The sequence below is a fragment of the Vombatus ursinus genome, unplaced genomic scaffold, assembly GCF_900497805.2.
Source record: "Vombatus ursinus unplaced genomic scaffold, bare-nosed wombat genome assembly UNPS02014837.1, whole genome shotgun sequence".
NCBI lineage: Eukaryota > Metazoa > Chordata > Mammalia > Diprotodontia > Vombatidae > Vombatus > Vombatus ursinus.
The window spans coordinates 4,642,033-4,648,876 of NW_020954615.1; the positions used below are offsets into that span (position 1 = coordinate 4,642,033).

General features: G+C 42.1%; 1 non-coding gene across 1 annotated transcript; it reads right to left on the reverse strand.

The window, feature by feature from the left end:
- Positions 1 to 4,265: 4,265 nt before the first annotated feature.
- Positions 4,266 to 4,372, reverse strand: LOC114026349. The gene has a single exon (XR_003567118.1). It is a non-coding gene; the product is annotated as a U6 spliceosomal RNA (small nuclear RNA).
- Positions 4,373 to 6,844: the final 2,472 nt, after the last annotated feature.

A 6,844-nucleotide genomic window follows, 5' to 3' on the forward strand; every position in this document is an offset into this window, starting at 1 on the left:
AATTCTCTTCACTGGAGAAGATCTCAGACCCACCATGACTTAAACAATACATCCTAGGGACTTGTCTCAGGCACACAGGAGAAGAGGACTGTGGAATTACAGCTAGAAGAAATCTCAGAGGCCATCTAGTGCAAAGCCCTTCATTTTCCTGAGCGGACACTGAGCCTCAGGGAGCTTGCTGGTACTTGCCCAAGAGTACGATCAGATGGGGGATCTGAACCCAGGTTGTACTGATACCAAGCCCACTACTTTCCCACTGTTCCAGTGTTCCTCTACAGCACTATATAAATGTGAAGTATTTTTACAATTTTTTGGGTAATCCAATAAATCCAATCCATTAAACATTTATTAATGTTTAATTAAATGTTTATTAATGTTTAATTATATCACTTATGTGCACGATGTTGTGCTAAGGGCTGGGGATACAATTAACACAAAGAAAGCCAGTCTCTGCCCTCGAGGAGGTTATAATCTAAAGCATCTCCCAGTTGTGTCTTGAGAGAAGGGGCTGCATTGGATTGTACAAGGACAAGGCAAGGAAGTTAGGGTGGTGGTTGGTTGGGTTTTAGGTGGATCAATGGGATCTGATGGAAATTTGGGTTCTAGATGGGAAGAAACTGAGAAGGAATAAAGTGGGTCTTACCCAAGAGGTAGATGAATACGAAAGGTCAATGACTCTACCTTCACAACTGTGGCCACCCCAGGGTCTTTCAGTAATCAGTGTTCTTTATTTGCCCAGGGCAGATAGAGGCCCAATGAGTCACCCACAGGTGGTCACAAGGGGAGTGAGCAGAAGAAGCTGGCTCAGAGCATTCACAGAGCTAAGTTTCTTGACTTGACTTTGGCTCGGAGGTCCCGGATCTAACTCTGACATTGCTTGGCTGGGTTTTCAAAAGGCTTCGTTTCTGAAGCTGCCACCTGCGTGGAATTGACTAAGGAGGCTGGTGGGTGAGGGGCACCTGAGGGGGCTGGATGGACGTCCCACAATGTCCACGGATGTGGCAGAAGCTGAGATTTAGCTGTTGTTGCTGTTGTTTTTTAATTCTCCCTTCACGTGTGTGGGCCAGACCACACAAAGGGTGGCTGATACCATTTGTGCCACTCTGGGGGTGAAGGGACAGCCCCCGTCTAACTTTGGCATCTGTTGGAAGTATCCAGAATAGGGAAGGAGGTTTGGAACTGAGTGAGGGGCCTGCTGTCCCCTCTCTTCCTCCCTCCAACCCAGCCGCCAGCTGGAGGAGGCCACGCTTATTGCCTTGAAGGTGCCATCCAAAGTGTGGCATCATCGGTGCTCGCAGGATATTACCTTCGCTTGCCATGGCCCTGAGGACTGGGACTGTTTTCTTTAGCTTATTGCCTTGTTTGATGTACTGATGGGAGGGCCATGTGGCCAGTCACAGCTCATATCCTGAGTGTTCTTGGAAAAGGTGAACTCCCCCTCCATGATCAAAACAGAAGTCCTTTGTCAGCCTTGAATAACAATCTGAGACTGGGATAATAGTCAGGTCTCACTCCCTTGGGTTCATGTAGCTCCTCAGAAGTTCACCAAGAGCTGGAATGCCCCTTATCTCATTGGTCTCCAAAGCCTTCTGTGGGGGCAAGACTGCTGTGATCCTGTAGATGCTAATAACAGCCAACATCTACACAGCATTGTGAGGTCTTCGAAGCACATTATGACCTATGTTATGCCATTTGTTCCTCACAATAACCCCGTCATGTACTATGATTCTCCCCTTTACAGATGGGGAAACCAAGTCCTAGAGAGATGAGGTGACTGACCAAAGTCATACTGTAAGCTCAACGATATTTTAAGATTTGCAAAGCACTTCACATATATTGTTGGTCCTTGGTGTAGTTCTTCAAAGCAGTGACTATTTTGTCCCCATTTTATAGATAAGGAAACTGAGTCCTAGAGGGAAAAAATCACTTGTCTGGGTTCACATAGCTAATAAGTGCAGAAGGTAGAATTCAAGGGAGGCCAGATCTTCCTGATTCTAACTCCAATACTCTGTTCACTCCTCAGTCTCCTCTCCAGCCCTTGGATGATGTAAACCAGTCCAGCTCTAAATATATGAAGTCCTGCTGTCCTAGGCAGCCTGGTGCTCTAGTAGATCCAGTGCTATATGAGGACTATTTACAGGAACTGGGGCCTCTTTGCCTACAGAAGAGATTTTAAATTTAGCTAGGTGGTACAGTGGATAGAGTTCTGACCCTAGAGTCAGGAGGACCTGAGTTCAAATCTGGCCTCAGACACTTCCTAGCTGTGTGACCCTGGGCATGTCACTTAGTCCTGTTTGCCTCAGTTTCCTCTTTTGTAAAATGAACTAGAGAAGGATATGGTAAACCACTCCAGCATCTTTGCCACGAAAACCCCAAATGGTATCACAGACAACTGGACATGACTGAAACAACTCAACAATAACACAATGCAAGAAATGGTGTGAAGCCTCAAAAGTTGCATTGTATATTCACCATGACACTCCCCTGTTCAAGAAGCCTCAGTGGTTCCCTCTTCCTTCAAAGATAAAACACAGATTCATTCCCCTTGGCATTTAGAATACTTCACAATAAAGCTCTACCCCACCCCCCCATTACTATTTCATTTACTTATCAGTGAGCATGTTGCATCTCCCAGTAGAAACCAAGCTCTTTGAGAGCAGGCTTGTTTCATTTTGTTTTCATGGTCCCAGCCCTTAGGAAATTGTCTAGTATAATGTCAGTACTTAGGTGCTATTTGTTCTAGAAAGCAGTAAACTAGGAAGCAACAGGGAAGGATGGGAAGAGCCCAGGCTCTGAACTCAAAGGACCAGGGTTCAAATCCAACTTTTGACTCTCATGTCCTCTGTGACTTTGGGCAAGTAATTTTACCTCTCTAGGTATCAGTTTCCTTACACACACATGCACTTGACCACCTGTATAACATTAAGGCCAGTCACTCCATCTCCTTGGGGAGCTCCCTGGCCTACCCTGTCCAGTCTGCTCCTTTCTCGTGCCCTCTCTTGTCAGCCCTCTCCACTCCCACAGAGGTGTTTGGCCTTTTCAAAGTGATCTCTCTCAGGGTTGTGGAACTTCAGCAGCCCATGGTAATGAACAGTGCCACCCCCCATTTCTGGGTATCCAGGTCAGTCAACTGGGCATGAACCTTGGAGACCCAGAGCTGAGATAGTACCCTGGCTTTGTCTGTGACTGCCACCACCACTGAATCAGCTCTGTGCTGAGTGCTCTTAGAGAGAACGCTCTTTGTTCCCAACAGATCTACCAGTGAATGGGGTAGCTACTGAGTGCACTGGTGGACTGGTGGGATCTAAGATTTCTTGGAAGAAGTGAGACTTAAGCAGGGCCTTGAAGGGCAGTTTTTGGAACATGTGAAGAGGAAGAAAGAGAACATTCCAGGTGATGGTAGTAATTAGGCAAGGCTCATGGGATCATATCCTGTATCTAGCATGGGAAGTCATCTCAGAGAACATTGTGTCCAATCCCTTCATTTTACAAATGAGGAAACTGAGGCATACAGTAACAAAATGGCTTGCTCTGGGCCACACAGATAGTAAGTGGAGGAGAACAGAGTTGAACCCAGAATCCACAGTTGAATCAGAGTTGAACCAAATCCAGAGCTTTTCCCATCACACTCAACTGGAGGCAGGAATTCATGACACATTCAGGGGGTCAGTGAGGAAACCACTTCCTAGGTGGAGCAGTGGGTAGAGATCAGATTATGGAGTACTTCTAAAATCATCCTAGTTTTACTTATTTATTTCTTTTTTTAATAATATTTTTATTGATTGATTTTTAGTTTTCAACATTCACTTCCATAAGATTTTGAGTTCTACATTTTTCTCCCCCTCACTCCCCTCCTCCCTTTCTAACTAATCCTAAATATGGCTATACATATACATTCATATTAAACATATTTTGACATTAGTCATATTGTAAAGAAGAATTAGAACCAATGGGAAAAAACCACAAGAAAAAAGAAATAACAACAACAACAAAAAAGAGAGCAAATAATATGTTTCAATCTGCATTCAGACTCCATAATTCTTTTTCTGGATGGGGCTAGAAAGACATGAGTCTCTTGGTGTTGTCTTAGATCCTTGCATTGCTGAGAAGAGCTAAGTCAATCAAAGTTAGTCATCGCACAATGTTGCTGTTGCTGTGTACAATGTTCTCCTGGTTCTGCTCACTTCACTAAGCTTCAGTTCATGTAAGTCTTTGCAGGTTTTTCCAATGTCCACCTGCTCATCATTTCTTTTTTTTTCTTTTTTTTTAATGTGGAATGCTTCACGAATTTGCATGTCATCCTTGCACAGGGGCCATGCTAATCCTCTCTGTATCGTTCCAATTTTAGTATATGTGCTGCCGAAGCAAGCACTACTCATTTATTTCCAGACTGGACTTGTAATGTTGTTGGCTTTTGTTGTTGTTCAGTTGTTTTAGTTATATTCAATTCTTCGTGACCTTACTTTTGGGGGGTTTTCTTGGCAAAGATCCTGGAGTGAGGTGTGGAGTGGTTCGCCATTTCATTATCCAGCTCTTTTTACAAATGAGGAAGCTAAGGCAAACAAGGTTGAGTGACTTGCTCAGGATCACACAGCTGGTAAGTGTCTGAGGTCAGATTTAAACTCAAGAAGATGAGTCTTCCTCACTCTTGGCCTAGCATTCTGTGCACTATGGTGCCACCTAGTTGCCTGTGACATTGGTATAGACCAAGGAAAGCCTGATGAGGAGACTTCCTTCTTAAATGTGGTGAGCCCCTAAACCACTCTTAAGTAGCTGTCTGGAGCCCTTAGGGAGGATTAGTGTTTTCTAGCAGTCTCCCGGTCAGTTCACCCCCCGGGGCAGGATTAGAACCTCAATCTTTCTAACTCTCAGTCTACATCTTTGTTATCTACACTAAACTACCTCTCTGCCAGACTAATATTAGCTGGCATTTCTATTGAGCCTTATGCTTTGTAAAGCACTTTAGATGGGTCATGTTATCAGAGCCCCATAGCCTTGAGAAGTAGTTCCTGCAGATATCATTATTTCCATTTCATAGATCAGAGTACATAGGCTCAGAGATAACCCAGGCTCACAGAACTGAACCTGGAAAAGACTTCAGAAGTCTTTTAGTCCAACCCACTCATTTTCCAGATGAAATTGGAGGCCACAGAGGTAAGGTGACTTACCCAAGGTCACACAGGTAGTATGTGAAAAAGGCAGAATTGGAACCCCTTTTTTTAATAATTAATTTATTTTTAGTCTTCGACATTGATTTCCATAAGTTTTTAGTTTTAAATTTCCTCCCCCTCCCTCCCCACCTTCCTCCCCAATAAGGTGTGCAATCTGATATAAGCTCTGCATATACATTCTTATTAAACATATTTTCACATGAGTCATGTTGTAAAGAAGAATTAGAACCAATAGGAGGAACCAAAAGAAAGAAGAAACAAAACAAAACAGAAGGAAAAAAAAGGGCAAATAGTATGCTTCGATCTGCATTCAAACTTCACAGTTCTTTCTTTGCACGTGGATAGCATTTTCCATCACAAGGCCTTTGGAGATATCTTAGATCCTTGCATTTCTGGGAAGGGTTAAGTTTATCAATATTAGTCATCGCACAACGTGGCTATTACTGTGTACAATGTTGTCCTGGTTCTGCTCACTTCTCTCAGCATCACATCATACAAGTCTTTCCAGGTTTTTCTGAAGTCAATTTGTTCATCATTTCTTATAGCACAATAGTATTCCATTACATTCATATACCACAACTTGTTCAGCTATTTGCCAATTGATGGACATCCCTCAATTTCCAATTGGTTGCCACCACAGAAGAGCTGCTACAAATATTTTTGTACATGTTCATCCTATTCCTATTTTTATGATCTCTTTGGGATACAGACTTAGAATTGGTATTGTTGGGTCAAAGGGTATGCACATTTTTATAGCCCTTTGGGCATAGTTCCAAATTGCTCTACAAAATGGTTGGATCAGTTCACAGCTCCACCAACAATGCATTAGTGTTTCAGTTTTCCCCTATCTTCTCCAGCATTTATCATTTTCCTGTTTTGTCATGTTAGGCAATCTGATGGGTGTGATATCAGAGTCATTTCAATTTGCATTTCTTTAATCAATAGTGATTTAGACCATTTTTTATATGACTATAGATATCTCCAATTTCTTCATCTGAAACTGCCTATTCATATCCTTTGACCATTTATCATTTGGGGAATGATTTGTATTCTTATAAATTTGACTTGGTTCTCTATATATTTTAGAAATGAGGTCTTTATCAGAGACACTAGTTGTAAAAATTATTTCCCAATTTTCTGCTTCCCTCCTAATCTTGATTGCATTGGCTTTGTTTGTGCAAAAAACTTTTCAATTTAATGTAAACAAAATTATCCATTTTGCATTTCATAATGTTTTCTATCTCTGTCATAAATTCTCCTGTTCTCTATAAATCTGAGAGGTAAACTATTCTTTGTTCTCTCAGTTTGCTTATAGTATCAGCCTTTATATCTAAATTGTGTACCCATTTTTTACTTTATTTTGGTATATGGTGTAAGATGTTGGTCTATGCCTAGTTTCTGCCATACTCTTTTCCAGTTTTCCCAGAAGTAGAAGCTGGGGTCTTTGGGTTTGTCAAACAGTAGATTACTGTAGTCATTGACTGCTGTGTCTCATATATTTAACCTATTCTGCTGATCCACCACTCTATGTCTTAGCCAGTACCAAGTAGTTTTGATGATTGCTGCTTTATAATACAATTTAAGATCTGGTACGGCTAGGCCAACTTCCTAGCATTTCTTTTCATCAATTCCCTTGCTAATCTTGACCTTTTGTTCTTCAGATGAATCTTCTT